General features: G+C 40.8%; 1 long non-coding RNA gene across 1 annotated transcript; it reads left to right on the forward strand.

Moving 5' to 3' along the window:
- Nucleotides 1-6,214: 6,214 nt before the first annotated feature.
- Nucleotides 6,215-20,538, forward strand: LOC123596948. Its single transcript, XR_006711892.1, has 3 exons — nucleotides 6,215-6,783; nucleotides 19,830-19,951; nucleotides 20,029-20,538. It is a non-coding gene; the product is annotated as an uncharacterized LOC123596948 (long non-coding RNA).
- The last annotated feature ends 6,387 nt before the right edge of the window (nucleotides 20,539-26,925 follow it).

Consider the following 26,925-nt stretch of genomic DNA (forward strand, 5'->3'; position numbering starts at 1 on the left):
GGAACTGGTCCAGGACATTTATCAACCAACTATTATTCAATAATTAATCCAAGTTATCGAGGCTTTCTGACCACAGTCTGAGCACTCGTTCCTTAAAGATGAAAAAGAAGGGGCCTCAGTCCTCAATGACCTCACAGTTGTGCACGGGAAACAAACATATAGAACAATATTACAGATATCCAAAGAAGGAGTGATAATTTTAACCAGCATGGCAGATTTTGGAGCAGAGTTCTGGGGAATCCCCCCCTCCCCAAAAGGGAGATGGTGCTTAAAATTGAAAGTTAGAAGCTGAGAGAAAATTCTCTAGGCAAAGAAGAAAAGGAAGAGAATTACCGAAGGAAATCACACGGCCCATCAGAGTTGAGCTCTGAAGATCGGCTGAAGAGACAGCTTCTTGGGAGATCATGCGAGACGACAGATACTGGACTAAGAAACTTAGACCTTGTCCCAAAAGTCAAGCTATACAGGGATGAGCAAGAGGGACAAGGTTCAATTCGTTTTTTAGAAGGATGCTTCAGGGAAAGAGAGACAGTAGACTAGAGCTGGGAGGGACAGAGAGTGAGCAGTTAGGAAGCTATTATAATCACACACATAAGGATGGAGAGAAGGTAAGTTTAATGAATAAACCTTCTACTTTGAAACAAAAAATCAACAGGCTTGGCAACTCTGAAGGGACCTGGGAGGGGAAGGAAAAGGGAGCATAAAACCAAACACATTTACCTTTGTTTTCCTAATCATTCGCACGGTGCCTGATTGCTTTCTTGTTTCTGCCCAAGAGAAGTGGTTTTAGAAGATTGAGAAGGTTTTTAGGCATAAAGCAAATTTCCTTTTGCTCTTCAAAAGCTCTCTAATCCTGGAAATTTGTTTAATAAGGATTAAAAACCTTTCATTATAGCACGCTTTATTGTCGAGGCTGTGGGGAAACAGGCGCTCTCGAACATCACACGTGGGAGTGTGAATGGGTACACATCCAACCGAGGGCGATTTGGCTCTATCTGTTCAAATTACAAATGCGTATACCCTTGGACCCGGAGATTCCATTTCCGGGAAGTTTTCCTACAGACATATTTGTACGTGTTTCAAAATGGCTTATGAAGGAGCTCCTCACTGCAGCCTTGTTTTTAACAGCAAAAGATTGAAACAACTCAAGTGTTCCTAAAAAGCAAACTGATTAAGTAGTTCATGGCATATCCTAAAACGGAATTCTGTGCGAGTGTAAAAATGAAACAAAGAATAAGCATGCTTTCTGTGTATTGATAAAGATCTTCAAGATGGATGAAGCGAAGAAGGTAAAATGTGAACAGTGTAAATAATATAGGACCTTTTAAGGAAAAAGAGATCAGAAATTATTATATTTGTATTTATTTTTTTTCCTCTCTCATGCATACAAAATCTGGAACCACGCCAAAGAAATAAGGTCTGTAAATCATATGAATGTATCACCTATTCAAAATTTAAACTAAAAATACAACCTCATTCTGCAATTGTTTAAAATGTGAAACACTCCCCCACCCCCTTCCTTATTTCCTTTTCCCTGAGTGCCTGGTAACAGACCGAGTTAAATTTGCATCAGGATGCGCAGAAGATTAGACCCTTTCATAAGAACAGTCTGTGAGAGGAGGAAGCAAAGGTAGAGGGAACAGAGATTACTTGTTTTGAGAATTCTGAATGCCTGAAGAAGATAAAGGGGGTGCCATAACTAGAAAGAAAGAAAATGTAGGGGGGAGAAAATGGAGCACGTAAGAGTATTCTTAGCTGCTTCATAATATTGCAGCATATTTAAAATACATGGATAATTTGTTGGGCTATTCATCACAAAGATGCTATTTCTTTAGGGTTTTTTTTTTCACTGACCATGACATGGCCATTAGTTAATCAGAAGTAGAGGCAGAGTTTTCTAGAACTGAAATATTAATAAACTTGAGGTTTGTGGTTCCTTGAAATTTTCCCCTTGGTGTTTCATAAAAATTGGATCTCCCTTAAAACTGAAGGTAAATGTGTCTGGACTCTGGCAACTTACCAACCTATGAAACCTTCATTTGAAGAATATTGATAGATTTATCTATTCCAAGGTTGGTGTTTGGCCAGTATCTGGGGACCCAAGAAAGTTAACTACTGCTTGCTACCCAAGCCGCACAATCCTAGGAGACCTATCAGCGTAATAGACTCCTTCTCACTTCGTGTTCTACATCCCTTACCTTCTTGAAGATTCCTCCATGATCCTAGAAGATTCTCTTAAAAAGGAAGAAATTCTTATAACCAAAGATAGGCTGTCAGCAACTTGTTAAAAAAAAAATGTTTTTTAAGCTTATTCTCCCTAAAAGTGAAGTTGTACCTTCTGTGCAGCAACAAAACTTTGTAGGAAACAAAGTAGCATATAACCAAAAAGAGAGTGCAAACAGTTAATGGAGTGTCTCTTAACTTGTCTCCTTACTATACTCAGGAAATCTTTGGAGAGCAATCTGCAAGACACTTGGTGATAATCATAGACCAAAATCAACACCATAGGACACCAGGCTGCCGGTGGTAATTACACAAGCCGAATTTCTATCACCACCCGTGTTCGTTCTGGAGTTAAGATTCTTTCTTTTATTATTTGCCTGCTCGCATAAATTCTTTTTTTCTCGTCAATAAAACCTCTTCTTATATTCGTTGAATTCTATCACATTCATCTTTGACATTTCTCATGAATATGCTTGTCACCTCACCCAAGGGGGGAACCTGATACTATCTGTCTTCGGCGCACGACCTCAGACCATAGGGAAGGAGACACAGTGAGCATCACTCCCACCGATGGCCTGGAAAAGCCTCGACTAACGATTGTACACTTGAAGTTGTGGCAGATTTGGAAGCCTCTGGTTTTTCATTTGCTGTTTCTGCATGGAAGTCTCCCAGCACCCATCTGTCCACATTTCAGCCTCTACTACTATTCAGGAGAAACTCTTGACCTTGTGCGTGGAGAGTGACTGTCTTGACGTTATTGTTATTCTTTACTAAGAGAAATTCGATTCTGGTCCTGACAAAGGGTAGGGATGACAGCTGGACCCAGGCCTCCAGGTGATCAGTTTCTCTGTTCTCTGTTTCCCAGAAACCCACATCTTTTGGTAATCTTCCCAAGCAGGTCAAATGTTGATTTTTTTTTTTTTTCTGTTGCCAATCATTGGGTAGCTTCAGATATCTCTTTTTCAGTCTTTCAGTTGGATACAGTCTCTCATTCCTCCATGCTTCTTCATCACAGCAGTTTTTCACGCTGCCTCGTACAATGATTATCTTCCAACCAGTCTGGTCCACTGGCTGGTAGTTTACACAGGAACAGAGGCCATACCTTCGTCACTTGTAGCCATCAGGGCTCCCGACACAGTCAAGGCATTTGGCAAGCTGCAGGTTCTCATGAAATGTCTGCTCCTACTTTCAGAGATATGCAGCACAAGTCACTTCTCTGATATTAGTATTTAGAGCTGCAAAAGAACTTAGAGATAATCAGACCTTACAAACTTTCTTTGGTTTTGATTCAGGTATTTCTACGCATGTCAATATCCGCCTCTTGGGCCAGTAATTTTGTGGTTTCGATTGTGATGACATTTTTTTATTTGTCCCAATTTATTTATGATATAGTTGTGAGTACGAGGCATATTTGGAAACTTTTTAAAAAATGAAAATCTCTGAGTTGGCAAGCAATCCATTCTCTGCTATTCTTTGGTTGAAAAAAGAAAATGAAAATGTCTTGCCTTAACTTAAGGCTACTATAGTTGCTCCTGTGGCTCTCCGTCTTATCAGTGTAGCAATCAATCAATTAAACCGTAAAGTTGATTTCACAAAACGTGTTAGGGATAGGAAGTGCCCTGAAGGAAACCGTCAGCCAAAGCATGGACTGGAGAGGGAGTTTTTCCATTCATTCATTCAGTGAGTTATGACTGAGTACCTACTATACGCAGGCACTGTTCTTGCCTTTATGGGAGACTGACCCTAATAAGTAGTGAACCATTTAGACATCGAAGAAATTCTTTTAACTACCTACCAGTATGAGGGATTAACCAACACTCTCCGCTCGCTCTATGAAACTTCCGGGTGATGCTCTCAGCCTGTGGACCACTCTTTGCCAGAATGCTCAGCTCCCCTGATCCCACCGATTAGGGTCTATGCTTTCCAAGACTCAGCTGTGTTGGTTCCCAAACCATTGATGCCACTTGTATAATTTATTGTCATTAAATAACTTAGATACATATTATACAAATCTATGAAACAAGAGTGTGAAAGGAGTTGTTTCTATGAAAACTACATGAAAGCTATAGAAAGCTCCAATCAAGACATGCTACTAAAAGAGTTTATTAAGTGAAGCGTGGGTGAGGCAACTGTAAAAGACTGGGGAGAAAAATACAAAATATAAGGGATTCTGGTTTCATATGGCCTCTAAAACGTCTTTTAGTTCTCTTTAAAAAAAAAACTAGAAAACTTAGATATTGTATTTTGTGTGCGATTGATACAAGAAAGGTGATGGAAAACTTTAGTCAATAGACCCAAACTGAAGCAAAAGTCCTGGTTCTACATCATAAGATTGGAAAATGGATGCATATTTGTTTTAACTTAAAATGGAATATTTAAATACATGTTTCATCCCCAACCCTACCACTGTTCACTGCTTTAACCAACTATTAATCCTAGATGATTCAGAGGAAAGTGCTTCTTCTGAGTATGAAGAGTTTATTGTACAAAATTCTGAGGTTCAACTGCATATGGTTTTTCTCCAGCCACCCCATCCAAAGAATGAGGCATTCAGTAATTGGGGGGAAGTTTGCTTGCAGGGTTATAAGTAACAAGTGACAAACTAATTATAAAAATTGCCTAATGTTTTAAGTGCACACTCATTTAAACCTTTAGAAAGTTTTCTTAAAATATTTACCATAGGTGCCATTCAACACGCATCACCTATTTGGAACTTCATGTAACTCAGGAAGGAAAGTTATTGGCCCCTGGATTGGTTACAAAAACAGACGACTAACCAAATTTTCTAATTCTTCCCAGAATCAGGCAGGGATAATTCCATGCCATTGTCTCAAGGATTGCTTCCTGAGATCACTGTTGATCACCTGAGACCCAAAGTGTTGATCACTTTTCATGATGAAATGTATAAATGAAGGCAAACAGTGTGAATTTTTTATTGATAGGTATTAAATCTGCCAGAAATATGCACATTATGGTAGGTCGGCAAGTTATCATTCAATTAAAGTTATAGCTCTTGCTCTAAAGAAAAAGCATAGTGTGAAAGGCACCCTTGCAAGGGGACTCATTCTGGTCACAGTGTCCATGGAAGGCTTCCTTGAGGAGGAAGTGTCAAGTTTTGGCTGAAAAGTTATATGGCCTATAACTAGGAGCCAGGCTGGCCATACGGGAAGGAGCAGGGTATTGGAAAAGAACAGTTCAGGTAGAAGAAATAGCATGTGCAAAGGTCCTGAGACGGGAAGAAACTGACCCTTTTAAGAAACTGAATTGTCTGTGCGAGTCCAGATTGGCTGGAGCAGAAAGCGAACACTGAGAGGTGAAGACAGTGAGATGGAACAGAAAGGCGATCACAGACAGGTACCGAGGGCGGTAAGACAGGGGGAGGAAACAGAATCTGCATCTCAGTTCATACAAGACGTAGTCAGGTTCCCTTCCAAGTGCCTGAGAACCAGATAGTCCACAGTGAAAAGGAACAGAGGCTGGGTGAACTACTTCCTCTCTTCTGCCATAACAGACTCCAACTCACTCTTATTTTCTGGACTACCGAAATAATCATGTTATATGCCGAGCATGGCCGCCCTAGTTACCACACTGTAATCCCACTCTCCCCACTTACACCCACACAGATAAAACCATTCTTTCAGAGACTCCCTCAGCACTCCACAGCTCCTGCCTTCCCTAAAACACTCCTCCACGCCACTCCCCCCAGCCCCCCAACCCCGGCTCAGCTTCCCACCCCCACCACTTCCTGGCCCTCCCACCACCCCCCCCAAAAAAACCACCCAGGCCTCCAGCCAGGAAAAGTTGTTAAACCCTGTCCTCTGCACCTTCACAGCACATTTGCTTTGATACCAAAAGAGGATTCATCTTGGCCAATGAAAAACAAATGAATATGCAGTGATTCGCCACTTGCTGTAAACGCATCGCCAACAATTCCCGCTGCTGTGTTCTCTTCTGTTTTTATCATCAATTAAAAAGGCTCCGTTTCGTTAGGGGCATTTTTGCCCCCTCCCGAAAATGGAAAGAAGCAGCAAACAGCCCTCGGAGAAGGCACAAAGCTCTTCTGAGAAATGTCTAGCAGAGACAGCTTCTTACAGTAACACTTTATTTTAATGGTCCTTTAATGCAGAAATTGACCATGGTCGTCCCTCTTAGGCCTCATTCACCCTAAATAAAAATGACCTTGTTGCCAGAGATAGGTCCTAACAAGGTATCAACCCCGGGGGTAGCCCAGGGGAGGCAGCGGGGCAAGAGAAATGCCCTCTCTCTGCGGCGGCTGCAATTCCTGCCTGTGACCTTGCACCCTCCCATCCAGCTTTCCATTTGCTTATTTAGATGAGCCTCCCTTATACTTGGAGGGAACTATTCCTCTGCTGAGACTCCATGGCTATCAGCTTTCTGAGAAGTGGTTTGTTCTTCCAAGAAACCAAAGGGAGCCTGGTTGGTGTGCGTGCTGGCTTGTGGCTGAGCCGAGGGAGCCGCGGAGGGCAGCTCACGACGGACCAGCAGGACACCGGGCTCCTGAGCCCTCGACATCCACTCATCACGAGTGGCAGGTTGAAGGTAATGTTTTAAGAGGCTTTCAAGCTGCTGGGAAGTTGTGGGTTCGAGAAATGTTCTTTAAACCTTTTGAGCATTCCAATTCCATCTCAGCAAGTGTGTTGAAATGGTGAGCAGAGGCACGGACAAAGGACTGACAGCTAGCCCACTGGTCACAGCCCCTCCTCGCTCCCGCCCACGGCAGGGCCCCTGGGAGGGGCAGGGTGGCATTGCTAAGGCTCCACCGAGGGGTGAGAAGAAGTCACAAGGGGGCAGGGAGAGACAGCTGACCTTGGGGACAGCCTGGGAGTGCTATCACGTGGAGCCCAATGCAGGGGCTCGAACTCACAACCCTGAGATCAAGGCCTGAGCTGAGATCAAGAGTCGGACGCTTAACTGACTGAGCCACCCAAGCACCTGAGTTACTTCTCTATTACACAGAGCAAGGGGTAGCATCCAGCTCATAAAGTTGCCTGTATTAAGACGATCCACGCAACGTGCTTAGCGCAACGCTTACCAAATTGTAAGCACTTAAAAAATGGCATCTGTCATTATTTTGTGTGTTAAAGGCAGCCAGGCATGACCACCACCACCACCCCTAAATGCATAGGTTTCCATTTAGCTCCTGCTTTCACATGTTTGGAATGTACTGGATATACCTCTCAGCATTGCCATGCACCTGCATCGATTACAGAGATTCCTTACTCCCTGTCTTCCTTGATTTTTCCATTTAATTCATCATCCTCCAAATCCTTCTCAAGCTAGCTGTCATTTGATATTAAATGTTGATTGGAGAGAAAGTAGCCGCTCCTGATAAACTAGTATTAGCCTGGGATTCACAATCAAGGCCATCTGTAATGACTGATGAGTCGTCTGGGTTTGAGTCCGGTGGGTCACACAGAGTTCCAAGATAAAGTGGAAACACACCAGATCCAGGCTTTTCCTGACTCTGATTAAGCAGCCTGAAGGGGAAGGTCTCTAACTGATGGAGAAATATGGTGCCTCCTGTTAGGAGGAAGGAATGCGGACGTGGTCTCTACCACTCATTGGCATTGCAGTCCTGTTCCAGAAAGATTTGCTGTGGAGCCTGGGGGAAACAGCAATGTACGGTGCAATTCTGCTTTCTCCCACATCCAAAATTACAAAAATAACAGTCACACTCTTTAATAGCAACTTAAGAGAAGCGTCAGTTACAAAACCGAAGTAGTTAGTAACTGCATATTCATTTAACATGTTTCTCCAAATAACTCAAATTGTTCATAAACAGGCTAAAAAACACCAAAGAGAAGACTTTAATAAAACCCAAGTGTTTTCCTGCTAACTTTTCACTCACTTGTCTGATTTGGCCTAGCAGTCTCTAGAATAAATCAATGCTAGATGTCCTCAGAGGACCTACGGAATCTTTCACCGAAGTCCTAACCAAGGTGCTATGTTTAGGTTGCCCATGTCATGAACGGAGTCTCTAACTCTCCCTTCATCAGCCATCAGGGGAAGCGTCACCCACCGTCGTACCGGCACAAATTGTATTTCCTGAAGAGTAAGTGAGAAAGGAAGGCAGAGAGGGATGGAATGAGACCCAACACCCAGCTCTTACTGTAGAACTCACTCTATCAAGATACGGGGAGTAACGGCCATTACTCGCCTTCTGGATACCTTCGTTTTCCTCGGCAGAGAAGTCAGTAATGGGTGGGGACTGTGAGTGTAGGGAGATGTCTCCACGTGGGCTTGGGAGGATGGGGGTCCACGTCCTAGCAAGGAGGCTGTATGACTTGAAGCTGGTCACCTCTCCAACTTAATGCCTTCCTGCTCTCTCCTTCCCAACCTCCCAACACTGTGCCGCGACAGACCCACCCTCTGTGGTTACCCCTCCAGCTCACACATTTCTTTCCCTCTCCTCGGAGCAATCTTGTCCCGTTCCTTGTAACATCTGCTTATCCTTTTAATCTCAGTGTAGCCATCTCTTCCAACCAGGTCCTTCCCTGACCTACCAACTCAGGAGCATTATGTGCCCTTCATATCTAATTTTCTGGCAAAGTATAGGTCTTCTGGCTCAACATTTATCATAAATTTATTTGTTAGGACTTTTGGTTGCAAGGTGTGGAAACCAGTCTTTGAGGGACTATAAGCAATATACAGATGTGGTGTTATCTTTCACCATCCGGGTCTTAAGGAAGGATTAGCACCATAAATTAAAAGGCGATAGGACTCTTTCTCCCTCATGTTTTTTGCTAATTTCTGAATATCTATTTCCTTTCTATTGGTTTTTGTAAACCAGCTTTCTCTCTAGCCATATGGGAGACTATGGCAGGCATGGCTGGAGTCACATGCAGAAAACTAAATGTCTCTGAATGACAACCTCAAATTTCTGTCATATTCTTAGGGGTTTTTTGTTGTTTTCCTTTGTTTTTTTCTTTTTCTTTTTTCTTTTGAGAGAGGCAGAGAGAATGAGAGCAGAGGAGGGGCAGAGAGAGAGGGAGAACCTCAAGCAGGCTCTGCTCTCAGTGCAGAGTCCAACGAGGGACTTAAACCCACGAACCATGAGATCACAACCTGAGCCGAAGTCAGGAGTCTGATGCTTAATCAACTGAGCCACGCGGGCATCCCTCTGCCATAATTTTACTGGCTCTATTTAAGTGAAGCATCTAACTGAGGGCCCATTTTAGAGAAGAGAGCAATGGCTATGTGATGAGCTATCATCCCAAAAGATGCAAAGTACCATACTATTTGTAACTGCCTACTTACTTGTATGTCTATATCCTTGATTATCAGTAAACTTTGTAAAATAGGTCAATCTACTATGTTTATCTTATTCACAATTATATCCTCATAGAACTCTATGCCAAACACATTACCAATGCCCATTTTGGTATGTAAAAAAAAATAGAGGCCTGTCTAATTCCCTCTGTATCAAGGACTTCCTTCTTCCCAACTTTCAAACCTATTTTGTTTCCCCCACTCTTTCTCACACACACACACACACACACACACACACACGCACACACACACTAGGCCTACCATCACCACCAACTTTGGATGGTGATCTCCTCAATTTCTTTTATATTTTAACCTCTATGAAATCTTCCCTTGTCTTCCACAAACACTCCCGGGGACTTTACACTTTATGTGTCTCTCCAACTGGAATAATAATAAGAAATACAAATTATTTATATCTTACTATGTTGCAGGCATAGTGATAGGCATATCACATACTTTTTGTCTAATCTTATAACACTCAATATTTTGCCCAGCTGAAGCTGGGAAATAGCTGACAAACTTGCTCAAGGTCACAACTAATAAATAATCTTAGTCCATCTGAGTCCAAAATTCAATATCTTCCTCCCCCTAATCTTTCCACTCATGTAATCTACTAGGCAGAAAGCCCCTCAAATCCAGTAACCATTGATAAATTTACTTCCCTATTCTCCAGAGACTCACATATTTTACATTTGCTAGAAGCACATCAGGTATGCTCGGTAAATATTTATTTGCTGAGGAATGAATAAATAAGTGGAATTAATGAGTAGGTGGGTTCTACTGGGGGAAAAATAGGCATTCACCAAGAATAATTTTTCCTCTATTCTGACACCTTTGTAGTCTTTATACGTCAACAAAATAATTAGCTCAGATGAAAACAATTATATTAGTAGTTCTACAAAGTTGACATGGTGGAAGGACTAGCTTCTGTTAGATAAAACCTGTCCCTAAATAAATAAATAAACAAACAAACAAACAAACAAATGCTGCATACAATATACAACGTAACTAAACCAAACAAAACAGCAGCTACTTAAGGCTTTGCAAAACAACCAAAATTTCTAAGACTTAAGAGCAGGAATATCAAAGAAAAAGAGATGCTCAGAGAAGGGAGGGAGCCCAACATAAAATGGAGCGTATTGAGCTTCTAACTGTTCTGCATTTGATAAATCCTAATATGTTAGAAGAAAGGGGCCAATAAATTAAGAAGAATGTTCAACTTCAAAGTGGCTACAAAGAATAGGTAAGGCACAGAGGACTTTAAGGTCAGTGAAAGTATTCTGTACGTTACTGCAATGGTGGATACGTGTTCTTATAGATTTTTAAAACCTACAGACTACTCAAGGCCAAGAGTGAGCCCCAATGTAAACTATGCACTGACTATGGGGTGATAATGATGTGTCAGTGACAGTGATGCGTCAGTTATAACGAATGTGCCCCATGGCACAGCATGTTGATGGTAGGGAAGGTCAGTGTGGTGGTAGGGGGCATGGAGTATGTGAGAATGCTCTGTGTTTTCCACTCTACTTTGCTATGAACTTAAAACTTCTGTAAAAAGCTATTTACTGAAAAAAAAAAAAAAAGCCTCAGAAGAGCTTTTAACTGTACCACTGAGCTAGGGAGAAAAAAAAAATTGGCATTCAGGACCTATCAAGCAGAAGGAGCTCTGATTAACATTCCAGGTTTTTAGTTAAGATTCCTGAATAGTAACATCCTAGGAATTAGAGAAAATTGAATATAGACAACCCTTTGCGAAACTTGAATTTCAGTCTCAAAGTCCCTCTCTCTTTCTCTCTTTGTGTGTGTGTGTGTGTGTGTGTGTGTGTGTGTGTGTGTGTATACACATTTCAGTCTCAAAGTATCTCAATATATACATATATATATATATATGTAAATTTGAAAAACAATTATCCAAGTCTCCCTCTCAAGGAAAGGGGTATAATTAATCTCAAAAAAGACAGGAGGACAAGGGCAGCAATTAGTTAAATAGAAGGTAAACATATAATAGGAAAAAAAAGAAGAGATTTTTCAAAAATGTTAATAAAAGTGATAAATCATTAGCTATACAGAACAAGAAAACAAAAGAAGATGAGGACAGTAAAAGGAAACAGCATTACAGATCCTACAGAAATTTAAAGAACAGTAAAAGGGTATTATGCACAGCTTTATGCCAGTAAATTTGAAGTCTTAAATAAAATGTAAGCATCCTTGAAAAGTTTTATTTAACAAAAGTTAACACAAATTAAAATTTATTAACAAAATTAACACAAAAATCAAAAATATGAATAGGCTATCCTAAAGAAATTTATTTGGTAATTTCAAAACTCATCCAATAAAGAAAAATACAGGCCTAGGTGGTTTCACTGGTGAAATATCCCAAGTATCTAAACAGGAAATGATGCAATTTTCAACAAATTTTAGCTAATGTACTCAGTAAAAATATAATTAGGATAATACATCATTGCTAAGCAGGATTTATTCCAGATTTTTTTTTTTTTTAAAGATGAGTTAAGGGGCACCTGGGTGGCTCAGTTAGTTAGGCAACTGACTTCGGCTCAGGTCATGATCTCACAGTTCATGAGTTCGAGCCCTGCATCAGGCTCTGTCCTGACAGCTCAGAGCCTGGAACCTGCTTCAGATCCTGTGTTTCCCCATCTCTCTACCCCTGCCCTGCTCATGCTCTGTGTCTCTCTGTCTCTCAATAATAAATAAACGTTAAAAAAAATTTTCTTTAAAGATGAGTTAATATTTTAAAATAAATCAACGTAATTCACCAATTAACAAAATAAAAGGGAAACACTTCTCAATAGATGCAGAGAAGCATTTGATAAAATTCAATATGCATTTATGATAAAAACAAAACTTTTGGTAAACCAGGAATAAGAAATTGTTTTCAATCTAACAAAGAACATCTTTTCCCAAAACAAGAGCTAATGGTGAAACATTAAACGCATATCCCTTGCCATTTGCAAGATCAAGAATGAAACAAGCATATCTGACATCACAATTTTATACAACACTGTTGTAGCCAATGCAATATAACAAGAAAAAAAAAGTGTAAAGATTTTAAAGAAAACAATAAAACTCATTATTTGTAGAAAATATAAATGTGTGCAGAGAAAATGATAAAGAACCAATAAACAATAAGTGAAAGTTGTTACCTAGCAGGTCAAGTTCATCTCTGTACACTGGAAACAAATAATTAGGATATAAAATTTGAAAATAAAACTTCATAATACTACTAAAAATAATCCTCTATTTAGGAATAAATCAAATGAACCCTGTGAAACTTGTCTACCTACAAATCAGAAAATATTACTGAGACTAATTAAAGAGGAGCTGAACTAATGGAGGGATATACCATGTTCTTGCATTGGATGATTCAATGTGGTCAGCTTCTTCACATTAATCTATGGGTGAATAAACCTCAATCAAAATCCCAACAACCGGGCACCAGGGTGGCTCAGTTGGTCAAGCGCCTGACTTCGGCCCAGGTCATGATCCCACACTTCATGGGTTCAAGCCCCATATTGGGCTCTGTGCTGACAGCTCGGAGCCTGGAGCCTGCTTCAGATTCTGTAACTCTCTGTCTCTCTCACTGCCCCTCCCCTGCTTGCACTCTGTCTGTCTCCCCAAAATAAATAAATATTAAAATTTTTTTTCTAATTCCAACAGCATATTTGCATGACTTGAAAATCTGATTATAAACTTCATATGAAAATGCCAGAATAGCCAAGACAATCTTAAGGTAAAGGAGAAAACTGAAATAATTAATCACTAGATAGTCAGAATTATCATAAAGTTAAGTTATTAGGGGAATATAGCATTACTTCAAAGATATACAAATAGATTAATGGAACAAAAGAGAAAGTAAAGGAATAGATGACATGATTTATGGCAAAAATGACAGCACTATGCAGTGAAGAGAGGATGGTTTTTTTTTAATACATAATGCTGAGTCAAATGGTTATCCATATATTAAAAAAAATTAATCATGATCCCTACTACACGTCATACACAAAAATTAACTCCAGGTAGATTTTAGACCTAAAATGAATAATGATCCCTACTACCTGTCATACACAAAAATTAACTCCATTTTAGACCTAAAATGAATAAAATAGAAATAAATGTGGAAAGGAAAAGCTTCTAGAAGAAAATACTGGCAACTATCTTCATGACTTTTAAAAAATAAATTTGACGTAGTCCGTGAAAAAAGGTTTTAAAAAGGAGCAAAGATTGATAAATTATGCTATATTAAGATTAAGAAGTTCAATGCATCAAAATTATCATTACGAAAAGAAGAAAAATTATCATTCAGAAAGCATGGCCTATAGGGTACCTGGGTGGCTCAGTCAGTTAAGCGTCTGACTCTTGACTCAGCTCAGGTCATGATCTCACGATTCATGGGTTCGAGCCCTGAGTTGGGCTCTGCACTGACAACTGGAAGCCTTCTTGGGATTCTCTCTCTCCCTCTTTCTCTGCCTCTCCCCCACTCATTCTCTTTCTCTCTGTCTCTGTCTCTCTCTCTCAAAATAAATAAATGAACATTAAAAAAAAAAGAAAGAAAGCATGGCGCAAAGTGGGGAAAGATATTCAGGAGTAATACCCAGAATATATAAAGAACTCTTATCAGTCAATACAAAGAATATGGATAAGTAATACAAAAATAGTCACATGCGCATGAAAGAATAAATGACCAATAAAAATCTATTAAAACGTGCTCAGGGCACCTGGGCGGCCCCACCGGTTAAGCATCCAACTCTTGGTTTCAGCTCAGGTCATGATCTCATGGTTCGTGGGATCCAGCCCCGTGTCAGGCTCTACACTGATAGTGCGAAGCCTGATCAGGATCCTCTTTCTCCTCTCTCTCTGTCCCTTCCCTGCTCGCTCTCTCTCTCTCTGTCTCAAAATAAATAAATAAACATTTCAAAATGTATCAAAAATGTGCTCAACACCATTAGACATGAGAGAATCAAAGTATTGAAAAGTGTTAACACTGACAATCCTGAGTGTGGGCTAAGTATGTGGAGCAACTAGAACTTTCATATCCTATTGGTGGCAATGTAGACTGACACAATCCTTTGGTTAAGCTCTTGACAGGATCTACTAAAGCTAAATCTACACGTAACCTATGACCCGCAATGCCACAGTGATTCAACTGCTTTGCATACAAAAGTGCGCCAAAGCACGCGTATGGGAATGTTTAGAGCATCCCTGGTCACAGCTCTTCAAGAGTAGAAATAAAGAAAATGTTTATCTGCAGTAGAATGGATAAATAAATTGTGCTATAGTTGTATAATGTGTGTCAGTTCGCATCCTCTGGGAAGCGCACAATCAGATACGGTTAGGAGTGCAAGACATTTATTGATGGATGAAGCAGCAGTAAGCAGAGTAACTCTTCAGAAGGCAGTGAAGACCTGATACCTGGAAAAGAAAGAGGGGAGGAAGGAAGATTAGGGCAGGATCTTAGACACAGGGTGGCCCTGAGAAGGTCTAGCCAGCCCAGCGGGGCATCCCCGTGCAAATACTGCCCATGGAGGAGTCAAGACCAGCACCCTGAGGCCATTCTCAGTCACTGGCTGGGTACTGCTCCCAGAGAGCATGTCCTAGAGGTTTGCATGCAGCAGTGGGGCCGAAGCACCATAGCTGGAGGACGTTGGCTACCTGTGTTCCTCAGGCCGACATCACACCCCCATGGCTGCCATACAATGGAACACTGTAAGCCATTACAGATAGACAACCAATCACAAAATACAACATGAAAGGTCTTACAAATATAACATTAGGCAAGAGACCTAGACAAAAAAGAAAAGCGCTTACTGAACGATTCTATGTATAAAAAGCTCAAAAACAGTCAAAAATCAGTCACGACGGCAGATGTCAGAGTAATGATCACCTTTGAGCAGGGCCAAATGACTGGGAAGGGGAGCTTGGTAGACTCTTGTGACTTACGCATAACGATCTGAGTGGTGACTACATGCGTGTTCACTTTGTAAAAATTCACTGAGCTGTGCACCATGATTTGTACCCTGAGTGTATGTATGCATGCAGCACTTCATAAAAAACAAGTTATTTTAAAAAAACAAAACACTGGGGCGCCTGGGTGGCGCAGTCGGTTAAGCGTCCGACTTCAGCCAGGTCACGATCTCGCGGTCGGGGAGTTCGAGCCCCGCGTCAGGCTCTGGGTTGATGGCTCAGAGCCTGGAGCCTGTTTCTGATTCTGTGTCTCCCTCTCTCTCTGCCCCTACCCCGTTCATGCTCTGTCTCTCTCTGTCCCAAAAATAAATAAACATTGAAAAAAAATTAAAAAAAAAAAAAAAAAAAAAACACTGCTATAGCCTGACAATGGTATTCCCACGCCTAGATACCCTATAAATCCAGAGAACAAAAGCCCAAGAGAATAATGGCTTTGTGGAATGTAGTGAAATATAAAGAGGATAAAATATACTTATTTTGACATAAAGACTCAAATAATTTTACCAAGATATTTCTATAATTATTAAACCTCTATTATTAATGAGAAGCAGGTGATGCTCCTGCTTTATTTATTTGCATAAACGATGCTTTGATGGGTTAATAGCGATGTATTTTTATTCTGAAAAAGCTTGCGCAGACCGGTATTAGCTTCACACAGCACTTCTCAACTTCTTCCAGGCTGACACAAGTCAAAGCTTAGAAAACTTCCATTATGATGCTCCCTTTTACTGAATTTGCATACTGCTTTGCATAATAATTGATGCCTCTGTTACTTTAATATCTTTATAAAGTGCGTCCCCACACAAGACGTGCTGCTTCCTTTTTCCCTTGGCTAAGCCAGGATGTACCTCAAAATGTTGCCTCAAAATGGCAACAGAATGGAGAGAGAATTGGACAAATATAAAGACCACAGGACTGCAGGTACGGGATGTGTTTTAGAACTCACAGGAGTGATCTTGATTAATGGAACCTAGGAAACAGTTATTCGATCCATAAATAAGTATTAGAAACGGCAATGTGCTAGGCACTGTTGTAGGGACTTCTCATTCCTACATCTTTCCATAGGCTGGCTATGAATTAGCACAAGTGGAACCACGTGCAAGACTGGGTCACAGCCAAACTGAGTTTTCTTCACACCTCTGGGACTAATTGAGGATGCAAAACTGCTAGAATGTATCCTCCAGATCATGTGGTTTGGCGTCCTCAGTTTACAACCCAGGAACCTGCAGGCCAAAACGTTTAATCACTTGCTTGGTATCATGGAGATCTAATTAGTACCAGAGGTCTGTGTGTTTCTCCTGAAGAGATGGTAAAATGAGTGATGATAGGCATATCTCTGAGGACTTGACTAGTGTCCTGGACAATCTTTGTGGCACTGAAACACTTCCCATCACACAGAACAATCTATGGATTGGATCGTTTTCCTAACCCAGCCTTTAGTCACTGTCCAAAAGCCTTCGGCTTCCCATAAAATCAGCACAGAAACATGTTGGACAGACAGAAGCCACGCCTCTCTGTTGGGACGGCTCTGTTAGATTTCTTGCAGTCCTGTAGCTCACTTATCTGATGGTTGATGGGAGACCCACTTAGTCTTATTTTTAAATGTTTGCCAAGCTCCTCACTCAATGCCAGCCCAGTCTAATCTGCTAAATCTAAACATCTGCTCTCTCGTGGCTAACACCAGTCAGGCTCCAGGGAAATGTTTTCACCTATTTCTCCCCCGATGGCCTGTGAAACCAAACCTGGTGGCGGTGGGGCTAGATGTGTTGTGCTGGTCCTGACAGCAGAGAAGGATGATGGGAATAGAATGGGATGGGGCCGTTCAGAGAGACAAATCAAATAGTTTGTGAGATCTTCCTCTCAACATAAATATAATAGCTTCCTACATAACGAAGCATGGTTTTGTAGTTATGTCAGATTCCAATTTGTGATTCGGGGAAGTACAAAGTGAACTTGTAGTGTTAAGTGAAAAGTACACACACACGAATTTTTTGCGTCGGCAACTAATTGGGTGTTGGATGCTAACACTGCAACACCTGTAATTTTACAAAGTGTTGCATAAAGTTTACTTAAATATTTTTATTAAATTATGGTTGACATACAGTATGATATTAGTTTCAGGTATACCACACAGTGAGTCGATATTTTTATACATTGTGAAATGATCATCTCAATAGGTGCAATTATCTGCTGTCACTATACAAAGTTATTACAATATTTATTGACTATATTCTTTACATCATACTTTGTTTCTCTGTGACTTGTTTATTTTACAACTGAAAGTTTTCCCCCCTTTTAAAAAAAATTTTTTTAACATTTATTTATTTTTTGGAGACAGAGCGTGAGCGGGGGAGGGGCAGAGGGAGCGGGAGACACAGAATTCGAAGCAGGCTCCAGGCTGTAAGCTGTCAGCACAGAGCCCGATGCGGGGCTCAAACCCACAGACTGTGAGATCATGACATGAGCCGAAGTTGGAGGCTTAACCGACTGAGCTGCCCAGGCACCCCACAAGTTTGTCCCTCTTAATAGCCTTCGCCTATTTTGTTGGTTCCTTCAACCACACTGCCTTCTGGTAACCACCAGTTTGTTCTCTGTATCTATGAATCTGTTTCTGTTTTGTTTTGTCTCGTTTGTTCATTTGTTTTGTTTTTTCAGATTCCACATATTAGTAAAATCATATAGTATTTGTTTTCTCTGTCTGATTTATTTCACATATTACCATCTGGGTCCACCCATATTGTTGCTGATGGCAAGATCTCATTCTTTTTTATGGCCGAGTAGTATTCCAGTGTGTGTGTGTGTGTGTGTGTGTGTGTGTGTGTGTGCACGCCACATCTTCTTTATCCATTCATCTATTGATGGACGCTTAAATTGCTTCCAAATCTTGGCTATTGTAAATAATGCTGCAATTAATATTAGTATAAAAAATGTTAAATAACACAATAGAGATGCAATCTACTCAACTCAGACTATGGAAAATTCTATAGGACAAATAAGGCAGTTCTTTCAACAAACTAAATGAAAAAGAGAGAGGCAAAGAGAAACAGAGACAGAAAAAGAAAAAAAGAAGAAAATTAAAAGATTAAAAGGGACTGAAGAGGTATTTCAACAAGGGGCACCTGGGTAGCTCAGTTGGTTGAGCATCTGACTTTTGATTTTGGCTCAGGTCATGATCCCAGGATCATGGGATCGAGCCCCACATTGGGCTCCACACTGAGCATGGATTCTCTCTCTTTTCTTCCTCTGTCCCTCTCCACAGCTTGTGTTCTCTCTCTCCAAAATGAAAATAATAATAATAAATAAATTTTAAAAAGGGTGTCTCAACAAATTGGAGTGTATGAGCTTGATTTGGATTTTGATCCCAACCACACAATAAATATGTATGTGACACTTGCTGATATTAAGGAATTATTATTATCTTTAAGGCATGATAATGATACTGGGGTTGTGTTAAAAATCTCATCTTTTAGAAACACTGCTGACATATTTACAAATCAGATTAAATGGCACGTGGGATTTACTTCAGTGTAATGGGGGAGGGGTGAAACCAGAGGTGAAATGAATTAAGATTGGTCGCGAGCAGAGCAATTATTTGAAGCTAGGTCATAAGTCTATGGGAGTTCATTATACTATTCCAACTACTTTTGTATGTTTGCATTTCTCTATAATAAAAAGTTTTCCAGAAAACAAAGAAAAATATTTTTACATTTTGTGATTCACTTCAACTTAATTTTATTTAGAATATTGATATTTATTAATACTAGGTTTCCCTTTTAACCTTGTAGATAATTACAAATAATTTAGAGAAAAATGTACTGCTTGGAAAAGTTAAACTAATAATTTCAATTGTTAAAAATGTCACTTTTACTTGAATTTACCTCACTGATGAAAATATTTTCAAGTTTTGTAAGCTTTGAGTATACACATACATGTTCTTTTTATATATATATATTTTAGGCATATATTTAATATACATGTTCTTTTTTGAATCCTTTAGATTCTTGAGCAGGAGTACAAATTGAGAACATGACAGAAACGGAAAATATAAAAGGGAATCTCGGAAAAGAGCTGAGAAAAAAATACGTCGCTGGACAGAAAAACAGAAATGGAAATTTTCCCAAGAGGTGGCTGGCTTACATTTTTAAAAACTAGAAACAATGAAAAAGGGTAGGCTTGTGTTACATATAATGCACATAAAATTCACGAGTAGGATATTGCACGTTTGATATAATTACTCATCCAAACACTGAAAACGTGCAAAAGTGTTATTGTCATCAAGCCCTCTGTTTGTAACTCAGATAAAATCCCTGCATTTTTACATCTTTTCCTGCATGAAGGCTGAACCACTGAACAAGATAATGAGAATGTGTGAGGACCCTGGTTCGACACCTGCCCTGTGTTGAGAAGTGTTGGAGAAGGGGGCTGCCGGGAGAGACACAGTGCCCTCGGCCCAGAAATGGTAGGTAGTCCCTTTCAGAAAATAATTACCAAATTACCAATAATAATAACTTGAAAACATTATATTTTGCATTATAGGGTTTCTAAGAAGAAAGAGAATTGTAAAGCTCTGATCCTTTAAAACGCTGGAGAAAGCTCCTGGGAGGAAGTGAGACTTGTCTGAGGGCTGATAGAAGAACGAGTATCATTAAATGCACTGGAAGAAGAAGATCATTCCAGGGACAAGACTTTACAGAAGTACGGATGCGAGAATGAGGGGTCCAAACTCTCTAGAAGACTCCAATGAATGGAGACAGGCCCCAGTCAATTTTACACCATGAGTGCAAATTTAAGCAGGATTAGTCTGGCCCTGCTAAGTACCTTGCTCAGGAACTGAAATATTATAGCTGCAACGTGGCTAGCAGAGGAAATGAAATGGAAGCCTATAAACCCTGAAGTGGATAGCAGGAGCGCAAATTCAGAGAACGAAGCAAAGTTTTATTTTGGGGCTGCACCATAAAGGTGACTTAGGTAGACCCAAGGGCCAGGGTTCTGTGTGCATGTGTGCGGGCCCTTAGTGGTCATTAACTTTGGAGGGGGAAAAAAAATGTTACATGGCCCTGCAAATAAAAATGATGAAGGTATTTCTTGTAGCTATTTCTGTGTGTCATAAAAACAGCAGGATTTTTTAGAATGGGCTGATATTCTTTATCCCAGTCCTCCCTAAAGGGAATTACAGAGCTGAGACCTGTAGGAATTTATTGGTCTGACGGGAAGAAAACACAGTACCAAAAGGAACTCACACATTCCCAGTGACTCACTTGAGTCTCTATCTGAATGCAAAGCCTGGTCTTATTTCTTGAAACCAGCTTTCTGGTAGACTGTTAAGAGTTAGGGGATTACAAGAATAAGTCATTGATCTCCCATTTCTAAGGCTAACAAAGAATTTCATATTACTGAAACCAGACATCGCCTTTAAACCGACAGATTTTAACCAGAGGGGAGGCGGGAGGGTGTTTTTTGTTTGCCTTGTGATGATTTGAAAGTTGCGTGACATTCTTGGGAAGAAAAGAAAGAGAAAACATTAAATCTTCCGAGAGCATTTTTCCACGCTCTCCGTGAGAAAGGCAAATTAGAAATTATCTTGGACAGAGTGTGCAAAATGGAATGACCCAAAGCTCTTTGAAGGGTGGCCTATCTTTTTAAATCAAGCAGCATGATTTACTGTGTACTTAGAAGACACACTGTTTTCAGTCAGAACAATTCCAGGTGAAAGATGAGGTACTTATAGATGAGATAGTTCCATAGCTCTATTGATGAAAGCAAGCCAAATAAATATTTTACAGCCCTTTTGACAAAATGCTTTGATTAAAGGAATTACAGGTAGAGACAACCTGCCGCTGATGAAGATGAGGGTCTTCAACAACATAAAGCAACTGAATTTTAAAACAAATACACCAACCTTAACACATTTCAATAAATATCGCTTCCCTCTCCCAAAGGGGTTACCTTACGGAGCTATAAGCTTTCAATAAGGCTGCAGCAATTTCTTGAAAGAGTTTCTGACTTTTCTGTTTCAGCCTTCAGGGAGAGCAGTCTATCGTTTTGACTATCTTCAAAAATAAGGGAACTTCAACACATGAAAATAGATTTTCATTTTTGAAAAGTAATCAAAAGTCCATTGGAAGGAAGTCTGGAGACTGAGAGGTGGTGAAGCTCAGTAATACTGCTTTTCTTTAAAAGTAAGTTGTAAGTTGAACACAAAGGGGTGACTTCTAAGCACCTTCGAAATTGGATCTGGAGACAATTTTCAAGAAGAATCACGAAAATGATTTGTTGCAATCAGTGTAATGACTCCCAACTACTTCGAAAGGAGAAAAGATCGGTCTTTGCGTATTTAGACATTTCATACTTAAACATTCTAATATTTATACAACCATTCGGAGATGGAAATATGTAGCAAAATGTAAAATGTGCATACCCTCTGTCCGTCGAAGTCATTCCCCTTCAAAGACATCATCCTGCAGATAAAAGGAGGAGTAAACAAAAATACCTATGGAACACGATTCATCACCGAAGTAGAGAAAAACTAAGACAGACTCATTGTCACCAGTTAGGGATAACTTAAATAAAAACTACTGTAGCCATAGTAGAAACCATGAGATTGTTTAAAAGGATGATGTAGAGCTGGGAGGCCACAGGGATTTTAGGCCATGTGTTAACTGCCGTCAAACATGGTGTTAAGGATCCTGAGATTGAATTTCTTTATTTTTAATTGTTTTAATGTCTATTTATTTTGGAGAGAAGCGGGGGTGGGGGGGGGAAGGGGCAGAGAGAGACACACACACACAGAATCCGAAGCAGGTTCCATGTACAGAGCTCGACACTGGGTTCCAAGTCATGAACTGCGAGATTATGACCTGAGCCGAAGTTGGAAGTTTCACCAACTGAGTCACCCAGGCGCCCCCTGAGACTGAATTTCCTCCTGAAGAAAGCAAGCTATTCCCCATGACTGACGAGGAAGAGTAGAATAAAGAGAGTGGCGGCACAATGGCCTGGTTCTTACCATTCCTAATGAAGCTATTAGGGTTAAGACAGGTAGTTCCCTAGAAGGAATTTAAGAGGGAGAGCTAGTCACAGAGGCATTGAAAGAGCCACAAGAGGAACCAGGGGAAAAGGAACAACCCAAAGATTTCCAAGCACTGCCACCCCCAGGGCTAGCAGACCACTGGACGGGAGCTGTCCAAACCGTTACCCAATGAGCTGTTTGCCCGAGGCCGCGGAAGCAGAGTCACAGAAGAGACGGAGCCCCCTCCAGAGATCAGAGCCGGCTTGTCAGTGTGAAATCTGTGCAGCCACACAGAACACTGCACTCAGGAGGGCCCCCAGGGTGCACCTGGTGCGATTCTCTGCCGCCATCTTGAAATTTTTAAGAACTTTGGAACAAGAGATCTGTTTTGGAACAAGAGATCTGATTTTCACGTTGCACTGGGCCCCATAATCTCCAGGGACTCCGCCCAAAGCAGAGGGAGACTAAGATAATATACCCAGAAAGTATATACATGTTATCATGGACAGATCTTCATTTATATTAAGGATTTAAAAAGTTATAGAACACGGAACAGGTTGTTGATATGCGCATATATTCACATTCATTTTGAACAGTCAGGAGGTATTATACACCAAGGTGTTTAAAACAGTGGTAGGTGAGGACAAATATGGGCTATTTTTCATACTTTTTGTATAACTATATTTTCTGTTATTTCATATATCTATGTGTGGATTTTCATATACCTCTATACAATTTATGTACACCTATATATGTATTTCTATATACCTATATGTATTTTATATATAGTATATGATATTACAATACATAAAATAGCTTTATTTTTTTTTTTTTTAATTTAAAAATATACAGAGAGGAGGGCCTGCTTGTGGAATGAACAATCCTATCTTTTTATCACTGGGGGGGGAAGCCAGAACAGAAACATAGCTATAAATCCACTCTTGTCCAACACGGCAGGGAGCCAGAGTAGAGTGAGCATGGGTGACCCGGAGCCCGCTGGGGAAGATCTGAAATGTAGTCGCCGTACATAGGTGAAGGTCAAAGATCTCAAGCTGGAGATGAGGAAATGTAAGCAGTAAGTAAAGGCAACTCCCTCCAAAACAGAGCAGTGGAAGGAAACAACGGAATGGCATTTTCACAGGGTACCACAGAAGGCTGCGGAGAGAGGGGTAGAGCTTCACACCTGGCAGCCAGGGCTGATGTCACCCGGACATTGGGACTCCCCCAGAGTCCTTTCTGGGGTGGGTCTGGGGAACGGGACCATTTCTCTTGTAGAGCAGCGGGTCCTCATATTTTCATTTTTCTTCTGAAAGCCCTGCTGGTAACGGTGGTTGTTTGGGAAGACCAGGGCCGTACGGGAATGTGACAAGGGCCACACCTCAGCCAGCCTTCCACCTCCCGCATCCTCTCCTTTTGTACCTGTGTTTGCTTATGGTTCATTTTAATTTTGTTTCAAATCAGGACACTTACAGATACTCTGATTTCCCATGAGCTGGTGCGTGCTCAGTAGAAAAATAGAGCAGGACTTCGATTTTTAAAACTATCTAATCAGAGGCGCCTGGATGGCTCAGTCGGTTAAGTGCCCAACTCTTGATCTCAGCTCAGGTCATGATCTCACAGTTTGTGGGATCCAGCCCCTCATTGGGCTCTGTGCTGAGAGCACAGAGCCTGCTTGGGATTCTCTCTCCATCTCTCTCTGCCCCTTCCCTGCTCATGTGCGCGCACTCGCTCTTTCTCTCTCTCTCAAAATAAATAAATAAACTTAAAAAAATTTTTTTTTTAATTGTTTATCTATTTTTGAGAGCGAGAGAGACAGAGCATGAGCAGGGGAGGGGCAGAGAGAGAGAGGGAGACACAGAACCCGAAGCAGGCTCCAGGCTCCGAGCTGTCATCATAGAGCCCGACGCGGGGCTCGAACCCACAAACTGCGAGATCATGACCCAAGCCGAAGTTGTACATTCAACCGACTGAGTCACCCAGGCGCCCCTAAATAAACTTTTTAAAAAAATTCTCTAATCAGTACCATACAAAGTAGATGACTTACATATTGGTTGTTTTTTTGGAAAGATAAAAATAAGAAAAGGAAAGCCACCAATGCTTTCCTGCTGAATAAATGACTCTGTAAAAAGTTAATTTAGATTTAAAGCCACTCCATTTAAGGAATAATTTCTCAAGATGCTGACCTTGGAGTCACTCACTCTCGGTTTTTAAGGTGATTGAATTTTCATACAGATAGTTGACTATGCTACGTTTTTATTATGCTTCAAAAACCCACTTGAGATACAAACCCCTTTTCTCTTTCTCCAAAATAATAATAATAATAACAATACCCAGAGAAATGTTGCCTTGATAGGGAGTAGATGATGCTCTGTGGTAAATATTGTTAAAGCAGTCTTAAAAAGGAATGGCTTATGCTGAATGCTTTTCCTTCTTAGCAAAGAAACTAAGAACCTAGGAAGGAAAACCCTTCAAAGTTCTCTGTGTATTAATCCCCCCAGTGGCAACTTCTGTAATTCAGCAAGGAAATTCTTTGGCATCAGGATCAGACGGTAGAGTGCTGCTTCGGTTTATTTTATACTGTGGTTTCCAGAAATACAATCCTAATCTATGTTTACTCATTCTCCTCAGACATAATCATTAACCCTGCCCTCCTCTTTTTTTGTGAATGCACGTGTGGGTCCCACCAGGTATAACCCAGCTTTTTCCTTGATCACCATGTACCACATATATGTATCCCTCCCCTCTCAGAAGAGCTCTGTTTACCCAGCCTTATCACCTACCCACAGTCTGCTCAGTTGCAGGAGACTGTGTGACAAGGGGCCATAAACGTGACACTGTCCTTGAAAGATACCAGTAAAATTTTACATGATTATCCTGCCTGGGACGGGGCGGAGGGGGGGGGGGCGGAGACTCTTAAAGAGGAGTCAGATTATTTTCTTTTGTCAGAGGTTAAATAGATAATTAATTTGCATCTGTGCCTTTCCACAGCCATTTTACACCTGTCTGACAGAATAAATTACAAACCGTGAAAAAGAAACAGTTCCCTTATTTGAACATTGCTGAATAAAATCTTTGAGAGAGTTCACCTTTTTAAATGATTTCAAAATCATAAGCATCAGGTTCTTGTTTCCATCATTGTCAAGCCTCAACTCAGTTTGATCCATGAAGCGGTGAGTGCCTCCTCCAGGTGCTGGGTACTTTGAGAGGTCAAGATAAACATAGACTCTGGAGTTCTTCACCTGCCAGCAATGCAAGGCAGAGGAAAGGGCTGCGGAAGACTCGGCAGAAGAAGTTATAAGGAGTAAGCTACTGTTAATAGGGTGTTCGGAGAAGGTCTGTACAAGGGTCTTTTGAGTCTTGGTCTAATCCTTGAAATATGGGTTCAACGTCAACATATAGAAATGGCAGGGGAAAGAGGCTGATGGGAGGATAAGTAAAGGGGAAAGAGAGTGGGGCCAGGTAGGAAACTTGAAATTACATGAAACATGTTTTGAATTCAACTCTTCAGGCAGAAGAGTGCCGAACATTCTTAAACATGGAGACTTGGTGTGGTAATAGCTGGGTTTGAGAAGGAAATCTCCAAGGGCAGTCTGGGGGATGGAGTGTAGTCAGAGAAATCAGTGAGGAGAACTCTGGTGGTAAAGGAAGAGAAGGGGAGGGTCTGGACGAAGGCAGCAGGAATAGGAAATAGAGAAGCAGGAATAGACAGGAGGGAAGGAGATTCTTTTTTTTTTTTAATATTTATTTATTTTTGAGAGAGACAGAGACAGAGACAGAGCATAAGCCGGGGAGGGGCAGAGAGAGGGGGAGACACAGAATCCAAAGCAGGCTCCAGGCTCTGAGCTGTTAGCACAGAGCCCAACGTGGGGCTCGAACTCATAAACCACGAGATCATGACATGAGCCGAAGCGGGATGCTTAACCGAGGGAGCCACCCAGGCGCCCCAGGAAGGAGATTGTTTAGAGCATGGTGATCAATTCAAGGTGCAAGAGAAAGGAGGAGAAAATGAAGATAATACTAAGATTTCAATGGTGATTTTTTTTTGTTATGACATTATTAACAGAATTAGGAAAGATAAGAGGAGAAGGGGTTTTTGAAGAGAAGATAATTGGGCAGAGTTAAAAAAAAAAAAATGAAAGAGTATCAATGGACATAAGAGTGGAAGTTACCAATGGAGTTGAGAACAGGAAGTTGGAGCTCTGGGGAGAGAAAGGGCAGGGACGTAGATGCGGGGATGACTGTCATAAGGCAATTAGTTAAAATATGGAAATAATTAGGTATCTAAGCTTTCCTCACATTGAATCACATGGAATGGGAGAATGGGAGAAAAATGAGGACCATGAGAAGGATCCACTATAGAGAAAGAAAAACCGGAAAAATGTAGTAACCCAAAGGTCAAAGTCAGATCTTCTTTTTTCTTTTTATTG

Source organism: Leopardus geoffroyi, chromosome C1, assembly GCF_018350155.1.
Source record: "Leopardus geoffroyi isolate Oge1 chromosome C1, O.geoffroyi_Oge1_pat1.0, whole genome shotgun sequence".
Lineage (NCBI taxonomy): Eukaryota > Metazoa > Chordata > Mammalia > Carnivora > Felidae > Leopardus > Leopardus geoffroyi.